Source organism: Trachemys scripta, chromosome 17, assembly GCF_013100865.1.
Source record: "Trachemys scripta elegans isolate TJP31775 chromosome 17, CAS_Tse_1.0, whole genome shotgun sequence".
In the NCBI taxonomy this organism is placed as follows: Eukaryota; Metazoa; Chordata; order Testudines; family Emydidae; genus Trachemys; species Trachemys scripta.
The window spans coordinates 26,490,940-26,505,295 of NC_048314.1; the positions used below are offsets into that span (position 1 = coordinate 26,490,940).

Below are 14,356 nucleotides of genomic sequence, written 5' to 3' on the forward strand. Positions count from 1 at the left end.
TCAGAAGACAGGATACTGGGCTAGATGGACTTTTGGTCTGACCCAGTATGGCCGTTCTTACGTTCTTACTGGTTGATCTCCTGCTGGCAAATTACAAGAACCAGATATTCATTCTGATTTTAATTTGCTCAGCACCTCTGATACTGTGCCACCACCACCTTCTGGTCAACAACTGTGGACACTGACAGAGATGGAAGGAATAGTTTTTGAAGTGGCTCAGTTCTTTCCTTGTTGAGAGGATTCAGGCCCTGGTATTTGCTTTGTATTGGTTCTGGTATTTGCTCATCTACCCCAAGGGTGGTCTGGACCACAGTCTCTCCAATATGCAGAAGGCACTCATCTTTATGTTTGTTTCATTAGGTCCGGCTAGTAAGCTGCCTCTTAGTGTCTTGTTGAGATGAGAACTTGCAGAGGGTAAGTTGATTGCACTTTAAGCCAGATGAGACTGAGGTGAGACTGATGGTCTGGGAGAAGTGGTGATAATAGCTGCCCCCTCTATTATGAGAATTTGTCTGCCTTTTGTTATTCAGGTTTGTAAGGTGGGAGTCCTGATGGACCTGCAGCTGCCAAAGTTCAGGTAGTGGAAGTGGTCAAGATTACTTAAAATTTATGCCTGGCCAGGAGGCTACATCCTCTTCTTTGGTACCCCTGATGGACCTAGAACTTTAGGTGCTCAACTTGGTAATCTATTTGCTGAGCACTGTTGTCAGTAACTACCGGTCTGGTGCTCTGCTCTTGTTCGATGAGGATAACAGTCGACTGCATGCGTCTTCCCTCTGTGTGCTGCCCCAGCTGCCCAAAGACCACACAGACCCTAGTAAGGTATGAAGGAACCCAAGCCAGGTTTATTGTCAAACAAAGCACAGTAATAGTTTCCCGTAGACGCTACAAGACATACTACGAATTTGTGCCCCCCGGCAATGGACCGGCTCAGTCAGTGGCAGGACTTTCCACTGCCCCCAGGCCAGACAAAGATGTGCACTCCGGGACCTATTTTTATACAGTTACAGGACAGATTACTCATCCCTACTGACGTATTGAGGTACAGCCCCTTGACTCATTAGGGTGCTGTCTCCTCCTTTGATCATGTTGTTTCAAACAAACAGATCCATCCATCATGCTGTCCTTTTGACCCTGTCCTTAAGATGCACCTACCTGTTCCTTATCATCTCTGTGGAGTGTCCTCGTATCGGGATGTCCAGGTGCCATCTTGGCACAAGTTCCTCTGATTAGCACTTATATGTGGATGCACCTGCTTCTAGCAGCCCTCTTCTTGCCAACTTCTGTGAGTGGGACCTGCCTCACAGCCCAGCTTTTGCTTAGCAATGCCTGGAAGTACTTTGGTTCAGGCTTCAGGCCTCAGACTGGGCCTTTGATACAAGAGTTTATGTTTCAGGGCCTCATCTTACTACAAGCACCATTTCTTATAGGGAGTATATTGCATCTGCATTCTCTGAACTACATAGGATTCTCATTGGTCCTACAGAGGTGAAGGGTTAAAATCCATGTGCATTTTATATAACAACCTGGTATATGGATTGTGCCAGCTCTTTTCCAGACTCAAAGTCCAGAGTATGGTCAAGAGACCAGAGGCCCAGCAAATAGTGATCAGCTAAAAGAAAGCTGGGGTAAACAAGATAACATTGCCTTTGCTAAAGATATGCTTGGTCAGTAGAACTGCCAGATGTTGAAGCAATAACTGAGTAATTATGTTTCATCCAATATTTCAAATTGAACAAAGGATCCCCGTTCCTATTGTGTTAGTTTCTTCTGTAGGGAAACGTTCTTCCCATAGATCCAACCTTGAGTTTATGAAAAGTTGGCACATGTCAGTATAAGATATGGCATCCTGCCAACTCTCTTCCCAGGGACCAATGCTTGCCTTAAGACATAAAGGAGACAATCTTTATTGCCATATACTTTCACTGTTTCTTTGCTAGGAATGTACCTGTTGGACAATCAAAGGAGTTGCTCCATTCCTATGGATGCCATATCAGAATTCAATATATATATATTTTATACTAATAACATTTTATCAAAGTATTAATTAAATGTTAACTTGCTAACTTGAGACCATGGGCGGAGACATTATGTAATCCGTTAACCATTGGCTAATGTGCTATCTTGTCTTGCTGCAAAACCTATCCTGGGGTGTGGAACTGCCTATCCTGTCACTTTCCCCTGCCCTTGGAAAATCTATATATTCTATTGTAATCAACTGATTGACAGTGTCTCTAAGCCTAATAAGCAAGGTGATACTCCACCAGCGCTGTGTGTAATAAACTCCTGTGCTTGACCTCTACACGGTGTGGATTTATGTACTTCAAGAGAAATTTAAGGTGTTGATTTTAATCTATATTCCTTAAAAAGTGTTGCCTAATAGACCACCTCTCTCTCTCCATCTAATACTTAAAGTCATTGAGACGTCTGAGTTATGTAAGCTAACAGTTCCCTTGTTTAAAACAAACATGTGGAAGTCATAAGTTCTCAGGGAAGGGTACTAAGATACGGAATTCGCCTTATATGTAACTCAAGAGCCTAAATTCATTGTCCTACGGGACACAACACACATTGTTCTGGAAAGCTTTTTGGCGACATGGAATCAAAGTAAAGGAACAAATGGGACCAATTCAAAAGATGTTTTTCTAGATCTGGACACCTATCTGCTAGAAACCGAAGTAAGGCCTGATCTACACTGGGGGTGGGTGGGCGGAAATCGATTTAAGATACGCAACTTCAGCTACGAGAATAGCGTAGCTGAAGTTGACGTATCTTAGATAGACTTACCTCCTGTCCTCACGGCGTGGGATTGACGGCCACGGTTCCCCCGTCGACTCCGCTTCCGCCTCTCACTCTGGTGGAGTTCCGGAGTCGACGGGGAGCGCGTCCGGGGATCGATTTATCATGTCTAGACAAGACGCGATAAATCGATCCCCGATAGATCGATCGCTACCTGCCGATTCAGCGAGTAGTGTGGACATACCCTAAGATTCCCCCACTCTAACATATTTCATATAGGTTATGAAAGAAACTAGCAGATGACAACTCGATCAGTTACCTTTGGATTGGATTTGATAGTCTGGAGACAAAACACACTATAACCCATTACCAATCTCCTCAGGTAACCATCTTCCTTGCTGCTCTTACTGATAATACCACATTTCTGGACATGCTTACATTACTGCAGAACACACTTTTTTTTTTAAATCTTTTATCAGCTTTTTTTTTTTAAATGGCCATTAATGGAATACGTAAAGTAATTAAGATTCTATTTAAGCAAAAAGGGTATCAACCTCCTAGATTCAACTCTAGCAGACCTTGTTAAGCAGGATTTTAATTACCCAAAATAGAAGGGGATGGGAAGAGGGAGAACAGGATCTTTCACTTAACTTAGTGAACAGATGTGTATTTCCAACAGACAAGGTCGGCTTGAAGACAGAGCTGTTTGTAATAAAAAGGATATTAGTATATTATGTCTATACACATATACAAGGAGTATGGAAAACAATCAAAAACTATAAATGAAAATAAATAAATAAATAAATAAATAAATAATGGAGAATATGATATATTGGGCATAAATGAAACTTGGTGGGATGATCCTCAATTGTAACATCAATACAGAAAAGTACAATCAATACCGAGGAGAGAGAGGAAAGAGGCACTAGCCAAATTTGGTTTTTTTATTGTAATCGGACAAAGAACAGAGTGGCGGAGAAAGTATTTGAATACAAGGAATGAAAAAAGCAAAGGAGTAACTACTGCTAAAGATCATCTACACAGAAGGTAAGAGAAAACAAAAAAACATTCCTGGACCAACTCGCAAAGCACTCTGAGCCATATGACACTATATTGATGGTGTGTTTTAAATACCCAAATAGCTTATTACTAACAATGGCAAGAGTTCCCAGGTTAAGTAAAAGAAATGTTTTATGAACCAAAAGCTAGACTCCAGAGAAACACTCCAACCCACACATCCTGAATTACCTACTACAGATAGGGAGAAACTGATTGAGGAGATAAGAATAATAATGAAGATTTGAACCAATTAAGTGTAATGAGAAATGCATGCACAGAAATCATCAAGTACAAATGTTTCAGATTTCAGGAAAGCAAATTTGGGGGAATTAAATAATGTAGTGACTAAAGTACAGTAGGAAATATTAAAATCCACCAGAGTGAAAGGCAGCTGAATGGTCCAAAAAGACAACATAATCAAGGCACAGCAGACTACTGGTGAGAACATGTGTGAAAAAGAAGAGAATGCAAAGAACAAGCAACAGCCAATGTGACTTTACAATAAACTGCTCACATACCTGAAGAATGAAAGAAATGGTTACTCTTCCTGTGCAGTAACTGTGCTCCACTATAGGTGCGCTAGTCCCCCTTTACCTTTGATCTGAGATTTCTCATAGCAGTGTCTGTTCAGCCCAGGCACACATGCTAGTCAGCTAGGCTGTTGTGATGATGACCTGACTGCATATGCTCCAATTCCAAAACTTGACACCTCTGGCACAGAGGGAGGGTGATATTGCTCCTCCTTCCAATTGAAATAAAACCTGCATGTTATGCTATCTGTCATGACCTTTATGTTTGCCCCTCATTAGCTGTAAAAACTGGAGACAAGCGTATCTGACCATTCTGAATTCCAGGAGGCTGCTGTGTAGCATGATCTCTTGCAATGTCAACTTGTGCTGAACTGTGAGAGTATCTAGATGCTCCCTCCACCCTACCAGAGAGGTGTCCATCATTATGATGACTCTTGGGGAAGGACATGCAAATGGAACTGCTGTGCATATATTTCCACCAATTGAGGGATTGTTTTATGCAGGTGGATAAGGAAAGAAGTATCACAGAATCTTAGAACATCAGGGTTGGAAGGGACCTCAGTAGGTCAGCTAGTCCAACCCCCTGCTCAAAGGGAGACCAATCCCCAGACAGATTTTTGCCCCAGATCCCTAAATGGCCCCCTCAAGGATTGACCTCACAGCCCTGGGTTTAGCAGGCCAATGCTCAAACCACTGAGCTATCCCTCCTCCCAAATATGCTTAGACTGTGTCTGTTTGGTGAATAAACAGTTCTGAGTCACCCCTGAAGGCAGCATTCGGAGTCTTGCATGGTCTATGAAGAAGTTGCTGGCTGCTGAGAGCCCCAACAACTGATGAGAGTTCTTGACCCGAGCTTGGGGATTGAGCTGGAGTGTATTCACTAAGTTGGAAAGAGCCACAAACCTATGCAGAGGAAGGTAGACTCTTGCGGTTACTGAATTGAGATGAGCTCCTATGAACTCTAAGTTTTGCAGAGGGGTCAAAGTGGATTTTTTGAATATTCAATTGCAGGCCCAATTTGCAGAAGAGATCTATAGCCTAAGGATTGGTTCTCAAAAATTCAGCTCGAATTCTTACCCCTAACACTACATCTTTGATGCAACATATGGCTCAAGGTGCGATTTTGAACATAAAAGGACATTACCAATCAAAAATTGCAAACTGGATTATTATTGCTCTTGATGCAGATCAACACAGATGTTCAGACAGCCCTGAAAACTGTAAATTTGCTAGATTGCGTTCATCTTGTGCGGCATGGCAAGATGTAAATCTGACAACAATTTCCAACTGTTTCAGGAAAGCAAATTTGTTGTGCCAGTGAAAGATATGTATAGTGAGGATATTGACGACCTCCTGAACAATGTTTCACTTCCAGTCAACATGGAAAAAAGGGGACTTAGTAGCTGCTGTGGATGAGGATTTGCTCAGGTTTAGTGAGTTAACTGATGAGGAATTACTGAGCGCTGCAGCTGCTGCAAGGTCAGAGAAACGAGCTTGTGTTGATGAAACATATCATAATCAAGAAAATAAGAGAGTGAGGATGATTTTGATGAAGTTCCACCTCCAACGAACTCTGAGCTGTTGAAGGCTTCGAACACACTTCAGCACATTTCATAATGAGAGGGACTTGGTAACAGGAACCACAGGTCTCTTTGGGACACTGAATCCCATCTTAAGAACATAAGAACGGTCATACTGCATCAGACCAAAGGTCCATCTAGCTCAGTATTCTGTCCTCCAACAGTGGCCAATGCCAGATGCCCCAGAGGCAATGAACAAAACAGGTAATCATCAAGTGATCCATCCCCTGTCGCCCATCCCCAGCTTCTGGCAAATAGAGGCTAGGGACACCATCCCTGCCAATAGCCATTGATTGACCTATTCTCCATTAATTTATCTAGTTCTTTTTGCACCCTGTTATAGTCTTGGCCTTCACAACATCCTCTGGCAAAAAGTTCCACAGGTTGACTGTGCATTGTGTGAAAAAATACTTCCTTTTGTTTTAAACCTGCTGCCTATTAATTTCATTTGATGATCCCTAGTTCTTGTGTTATGAGAAGGAGTAAATAACACTTCCTTATTTACTCTCTCCACACCAGTCATGATTTTATAGACCTCCATCATATCCCCCCTTAGTCATTTCTTTCCCAAGCTGAAAAGTCACAGATTTATTAATCTCTCCTCATACCGCAGCCATTCCATACCCCTAATCATTTTTGTTGCCCTTTTCTGAATCTTTTCCAATTTCAATACATCTTTTTGAGATGGGGCGACCACATCTGCACGCAGTATTCAAGACGTGGGCGTACCATGGATTTATATAGAGGCAATATATTTTCTGTCTTATTATCTATCCCCTTCTTAATGATTCCCAACATTCTGCTCGCTTTTTTGACTGCCGCTGTACATTGAGTGGATGTTTTCAGAGAACTATCGGCAATGACTCCAAGATCTCTTTCTTGAGTGGTAACAGCTAATTTAGAGTAGACCCCCCACGTGATTTTATATGTATAGTTGGGACTACATTTTCCAATATGCTTTACTTTGCATTTATCAACATTGAATTTCATCTGCCATTTTGTTCCCCAGTCACTCAGTTTTGTGAGATCCTTTTCTAGCCCTTCGCAGTCTGCCTGAGTTTTATATCATCTGCAAATTTTTCCACCTCACTGTTTACCCCTTTTTCCAGATCATTTATGAATATATTGAATAGGACTGGCCCCAGTACACATCCCTGGGGGACACCACTATTTATCTCTCTCCATTCTGAAAACTGACCATTTATTCCTACCCTTTGTTTCCTATCTTTTAACCAATTACCGATCCATGACTGAACTTTCCTTCTTATCGCATGACTGCTTACTTTGTTTAAGAGCCTTCGGTGAGGGACCCTGTCAAAGGCTTTCTGAAAATCTAAATACACTCTATCCACTGGATCCCCCTTATCCACATGCTTGTTGACCCCCCTCAAAGAATTCTAGTAGATTGGTGAGGCATGATTTCCCTGTACAAAAACCATGTTGACTCTTCCCCAACAAATTACGTTCATCTATGTGTCTGACAATTTTGTTCTTTACTAGAGTTTCAACCAGTTTGCCCGGTACTGAAGTCAGGCTTATCGGCCTGTAATTGCCAGGGTCACCTCTGGAGCCCTTTTTAAAAATTAGCATCACATTAGATATCCTCCAGACATTTGGTACAGAAGCTCAATTAAATGATAGGTTAAAGATGACAGTTATTAGTCCTGCAATTTCACATTTGAGTTCCTTCAGAACTCTTGGGTGAATACCATCTGGTCCTGGTGACTTATTACTGTTTAGTTTATCAATTTGTTCCAAAACCTCCTCTAAGGACACCTCAATCTGGAACAGCTCCTCAGATTTGTCACCTAAAAAGAATGGCTCAGGTTTTGGAATCTCCCTCACATTCTCAACCATGAAGGCCAATGTAAAGAATTCATTTAGTTTCTCTGCAATGGCCTTATCATCCTTGAGTGTCCCTTTAGCATCTCAATCATCCCACTGGTTGTTTAGCAGGCTTCCTGCTTCTGAGGTACTTTTAAAAAAAAAATTGCTATTACTTTTTGAGTCTTTAGCTAGCTGTTCTTCAAATTCTTTTTTGGCCTTCCTAATCATATTTTTTACACTTAATTTGCCAGAGTTTATGCTCCTTTCTATTTTCCTCATTACGATTTAACTTCCATTTATTAAAGGATGCCTTTTTTGCCTCTCACTGCTTCTTTTACTTTGTTGTTTAGCCATGTCAGCTCTTTTTTGGTTCCCTTACTATGTTTTTTAATTTGGGGTATACATTTAAGTTGAGCCTCTATTATGGTATCTTTACAAAGTTTCCATGAAGCTTGCAGAGATTTTACTTTTGATGATGTACCTTTTAATTTCAGTTTAACTAAACTCATTTTGGTGTAGTTCCCCCTTTCTGAAATTAAATGCTATTAAATCTTCAAAATAAAATTGTGACTGAGAAGCAGAGCAAATTAACAGAGTTCTTTTACCCAAAATTAGTGAGTTCACCCATTCTTAATTAATTTACAAGTGATATTGACTGTATAAATAGAATACACTGATGTGGAATAACAATACTGTAATAACCTAAATTAAACTATTACACCTCTACCTCGATATAACGCTGTCCTCGGGAGCCAAAAAATCTTACCATGTTATAGGTGAAGCCGCGTTATATCGAACTTGCTTTGATCCACCAGAGTGGGCAGCCCCCCCCGCCCCCCCCCCCCGGAGCACTGCTTTACTGTGTTATATCAGAATTTGTGTTATATCGGGTCACGTTATATCGGGGTAGAGGTGTATTTGCTTAGCAGATGCCCTTATCCAGTGCGACTTACAGTGTGTACCAAGTATTAAAGTTACTTGTGAATTCAAAAAAATGTTTACAAGTAAGAGCAAGAGGTTGTGTTTGTTGTCATGGTTGATGTTTGATTGTTCTTAAACATAAAAATAAAACATGATACTTTTATAATGTTACTCAATTAATACCACTTTCTTGATACAATATGGTGGTAGGCTACAAATGCAGAACACATGTTTAAAATCTACAGTGGGTATACTAAAGTAATACTGTAGCAACAATAATAAACATGCATCACATTGTTACAATTATAGATTTGTTAGCATGTACTGTAGCTGCTTTATGTACCAGAAAAAGCAGACTGCTTTTGGTCAGATGACACTTCCCATAACAGCAACATGGAGAAGGGCACCCAGATGTTGCTACTAACAAGCATCTACTGTACTGAATGTGGTCCTGGCCAATTTAGACATAGGAATTATTTGTGGGATGGGTGGACAGCAACACACATCTTGAAGGTCAAGAGTGAAAACCAATCCCCTTGCTCTAGTGATAGAATTATCACCACAAGTGTCACCATTTTCAATTTCTGTGTCTTCACATCAGTATTGAGTAGCCTCAAATCTAGTATGGTTCTTCAACCTCCACTTTTTTTTGGTACCAGGAAATACCTAGAATAAAACTCATTCCCTCTCTGCTGGATGGGACTGGTTCTATAGCTCCCAAGCATAAGAGAATCTATTTCTTTACAAAGCAAGTTCTTGCGAAAGGGATTCCTGAAGGACGGGGAAGGGGGATTTGTTGGTGGAAGCACAGTAAAATGGATAACATAACCTGTGGAGAGGATTTCCAAAACCCACGTGTCTTTGGTGATCGACTCCCAAGGCCACCTGAAGTGGAAAAGGCAGTCACTGAAGGGAGGAAGACAGGTGAATCAGTGCAGCTGATAAGGATGAGGATGGTAATTCAGGCCCTCCATCAGCCTGTGTTCCCTCTAAGCGATGCGGTTGGGCGGACACCCAGGAGTGATTCAAGTGTCATGCACTTGATTAGCAGAGCCACGCACATCCAGCACCATGTGTTCAGGTGCCCCTCCCCCCCCGCCTCTTTGCAGCCACATTGCTCCTGCCCTCTGCTTAAGTTGGAGCCCCTGACAGCTGCTCCAGGGACCCTCTTGCTGACTGTGCACAGCAGGGGGGAGCAAGGCACTGATGTCAGGGTGTTTCCTTCCCCCTGCCCCTGTACCCCATCGCCACAGAGCAAAGAATGGAGGACAGCCTTGCTCAGGAGCAGGAGTTGCGCTGCTTCGGAGGTCTGAACAAGCCTTCCGGGCAGTGAGTGCCTTAAAGAGACAGCGCACATTCTCTCTGAGACTTCCCCAGCAGCCAGTACACAATCTGTCTCTCTCTCTCACTCACACAAACACACACTCCGTCTCTCCCCCTCCGCATGTACCTCATCTCCACAGAGCGGGGGAGGGGAGACAGCAGGGCTCAGGAGCAGGAGAGCTTTCAGTGAGAGTGCCTTGAAGAGACAGCCATGGCATCTCTCAAACTTCCCCAGGGCGCGCGCGCACACACACACACACACACAGAGTCTTTCAGACTCGCCTCCCAAAAACATACTTGTATTATGGTTGTTACTTCTTTGGTACTTCCTGCAATGCACATATATTCTCTGTAATTTTATTCTTTCAAAGTGTGTTGTTTTAGTTTTTTTGACTGGTCTATGCATTTCATAATTTTTATCTCTCTTACACTTAAATTTAATTCTTTGAGTAGTGAGTTCTAAAATGCCTAACCTGTCCAGAATGGAGTAATTATCCCTATGGTAACTTTTTAAAAATATATATTATATCTAAGTTTTCTGTTTCTACTGGTGGCGCACATCTGCACAGTACCTCGGTGCCCATAACAAAATTTATTCCACACATGAATGGAAAAAATCAGAGGGAACATTGCACTAGCCCATCGAAATTGCTGCTCGGAGGTGGAAGAGTGCAAGGTAGAAGGCTGAGAGGTGGACAGTTTCCTTCCCTGGAATATCTGTCTCTTTTGATGTGGTTCATAGGGCCTCTGGGAGGTCAGGAATTGAGCAGGACAGGATCTCTGAGCCATTGTATGGGGAGATTTTGGCAAACCAATAAAGTGCCTGAAACCACTATTGCTTATTGCTAAAAATAGTCAAGTCAGCAGGCCATAAACTGGTCATCCAGCAGCCTTAGCATAACCAAGGCAGGAGAGGAGGGGGTTTTGGGTGCCACAGATCAAGGGCAGCTTGACCCTGCATCCTTCCTGCTGAGAATGTTGAAATTGCTGATATATGTATTTTAGAAAAACAGGAAGCTTGTCTATAATGTACCCTGAGGAATGTGTCTGTCAGGGTCCCAAGGCATGGACACGCTGAAAAAAAAAACAACAGCATATCTATTTAATTGACGATCATAAGGAAACCTCTTGCTTGACCTTTAAAAACTGCTTGCTTAGCAAGTTTTCTTTAAGGGATATGTCATTGTATTACTAATGTATAAATAAAGGGGAAGTTTGAGGTAGCTGGACTTCTCAGAAGGGGCTCTTCAGGGACTCTCCCTCTGGATGCATCTTGTGTTCTCCACCGGCAGACGGGCTGCTGCTGTGCCACTCAAGAGCCACACGCAGCTTCGGACATGTGTAAGTGCTTGAGACTAAGTAAAGCGTAGCTTTAAGTGAAAGCACTCTTGTGTTGTTCTGTTTGTGCCTGCCATCTATCGGTCGGATGGCAGTGTCTCCCCTGATTTATTTCCTGACACCACCTTGCACAGAGTAAAAGTTACCAAGAACTTTGGGTTGAAAGAACCATGGGTAACACCATCGGGGACTTGCTGAGCTTTCTCTTGAAGCACCAGGAGGAGAGGAGGTTGATCAGGAACAGTCAACATGGATTCACCAAGAGCAAGTCATGCCTGACCAACCTGACTGCTTTCTAGGATGGGATAACTGGCTCTGTGGATATTTTTGGGTGGCTCAGTTTCTGTGGTTTCCGAATCAGAGTGTTGCTCTTTTAAGACTTCTGACAGCGTGTTCCACACCTCGTCCCTCTCAGATTTTCGAAGGCACTTCAGATTCTTAAATCTTGTGTCAAGTGCTGTAGGTATCTTTAGAAATCTCATATTGGTACTTTCTTTGCATTTTGTCAAATCTGCAATGAAAGGGTTCTTAAATCGAACAACATATTCTGGGTCATCGTCCAAGACTGCCATAACGGGAAATATATGGCAGAATGCGGGTAAAACCACAGAGCAGGAGACATACAATACTCACCCAAGAAGTTCAGTCACAAATTTAATTAACACATTTTTTTAAAACTAGCATCATCAGCATGGAAGCATGTCCTCTGGAATGGTGGCTGAAGCATGACGGGGCATACAAATGTTTAGCATATCTGGCATGGAAATATCTTGCAACATCGGCTACAACAGTGCCACGTGAATGCTTGTTCTCACTTTCAGGTGACATTGTAAATAAGAAGAGGGCAGCATTATCTCTCATAAATGTAAACAAACTTACTTGTGTTAGCAATTGGCTGAACAAGAAATAGGACTGAGAGAACTTGTAGGAGCTAATGTTTTACATAACTGCACTCAAAAACAAAACAATTTAACAAAAGAAAAAAATCTACATTTATAAGTTGGACTACACAATAAAAAGACTGCACTACAGTACTTGTATAAGATGAACTGAAAATACTATTTCTTTTATCTTTTTTACAGTGCAAATATTTGTAATAAAAATAATATAAAGTGAGCACTGTATATTTTATATTTTATGTTGTAATTTAAATCAATATACTTGAAAATGTAGAAAACATCCAAAAATATTTAAATAAATGGTATTCCATTATTAACAGTGCAATTAAAACTGTGATTAATCCAGATTCTTTTATCTCACGATTAATTTTTTTATTTTTTGACAGTCCTACTTTTACTTCATAAGTCCATCCTTGGTGCCTGCATCAAATGGATTGTTTTTTGTTTTATTTTTTTAGTGGGGGGATAAAAAGAAGGTTGTATAACATTTTGAAAAATAAATTGCACAAACATGCTGGAATTTGGCTCCACATTAGAAAAGAATGCTTAATGCAAGTTATTTTACTCTGAGTAGATTACCTTGCACACTTGAAGTGGACCCCATCTATTAGTATTTCTAAGTACTTTTCACTGTGACCTCTGAACTCCAAATAAATACAGTTAATATAGTTATACTCAAAGGAGGCTCATCTTGCTCAGCCTCTGAACGTTTCCAGCAACTCTTACTTCTCATATCCTTTTCTCCCTACGTTCTTACACTTCCTTTAATTGGACTTTGATGGAAGAATTTCTGCAAGCTGTGCATTATGCTGAAAATGCCTCTTTATGACTAAACCACTCTCTTCCCATCTTTCATTGTCTGAACAGAAGAAAATGTGCAGTTTTGGACTTCAGCACATTTTGCAGTATGAAGCATTCCTGAAGCCTTTAACCTCAAACTTGCATCGCTTTCAGACAGAAAAATGCATAGATCTAACTAAAGGGTTTTGCCCTAAGTTCTTAGACTATCCTGACAATACCAAAAGTACTCCAAAAAGGCAACTTTTTAAAAAAGAAGTCAAAAGAAGAATCTTTCCTAGTCCGCCTCTGTCTACAATTAAAAGCTCCTGAACACATGTGGAACATCAAATGATGTGGAAATTCTAATCTTGTAAAAACAAATTCTTACAAGACCAAGAACCCTATGGTTTTGTCTGGTTTACAACCATCACAAGGAGACAAACAAAATTTCAAGTAGTATTTTGGCCCGTTGAGGCCAAACCTAGAAACCGCTAAGGCACTAAAAACAGGCTAAAAAACACCAACCTGAACTTTCCAAATACACAAAAAGTTTGGTTTGAGTTGGAATCTGGAATAGAGAGTTTTATCTCAACGGCTCTCTGTGTTTTGTTTTTTCCTTTTTAGAAATGTAAGTAATTATGGAAATGCTGGCATTTTCTTTCTGTGCAACTTTTGCTCTCTGCAATCCATTTCTGTGGCTGGGTGTGCTAGTTGCCTTGGAAACCAATGTAGAAGCAATTCTAGTCGGATGGGATTTATCACTGTCAGTGTTGTGGGTGGAATTTTAAGTAAACAGTGGTCAAGATGGATTTGTGTTGTTGTCCTGCTCTGAAATTCTAAGTGAGTTCCATTTTTGAGCAAGTGAAGAAACACAGTTAAGATGTTGCTTTAAAAGGAAAGAGAAAAAGCAGACTTATTGAGTCTTTCAAGTGCTGCTAGAGATATCAATCAAAACCGTTGACCTATGTCCAAAATGTTGATAACATTAAAACAAGTTATATAGTGCTGCAAAGAGCATTACTGACCTGTTATACTCTTAGAAGAACAAGTTCTACCACTGACACTTGCCTACATACTCTGTCATGTTCCATCTGCTCAAAAAAGTATACAGAGATAAATAAAAATTCAACAAAAAGAAGAACAGGAGTACTTGTGGCACCTTAGAGACTAACAAATTTATTAGAGCATAAGCTTTCGTGGACTACAGCCCACTTCTTCGGATGCATCCGAAGAAGTGGGCTGTAGTCCACGAAAGCTTATGCTCTAATAAATTTGTTAGTCTCTAAGGTGCCACAAGTACTCCTGTTCTTCTTTTTGTTGAATTTTTATTTATCTCTGTATACTTTTTTGAGCAGATGGA

At 41.0% G+C, this 14,356-nt stretch overlaps 1 protein-coding gene across 12 annotated transcripts in view; it reads right to left on the bottom strand.

Moving 5' to 3' along the window:
- The window catches only part of GARNL3 (GTPase activating Rap/RanGAP domain like 3), a 236,060-nt gene that overhangs the window by 170,289 nt on the left and 51,415 nt on the right, over positions 1-14,356 (bottom strand). The window lies entirely within an intron of this gene.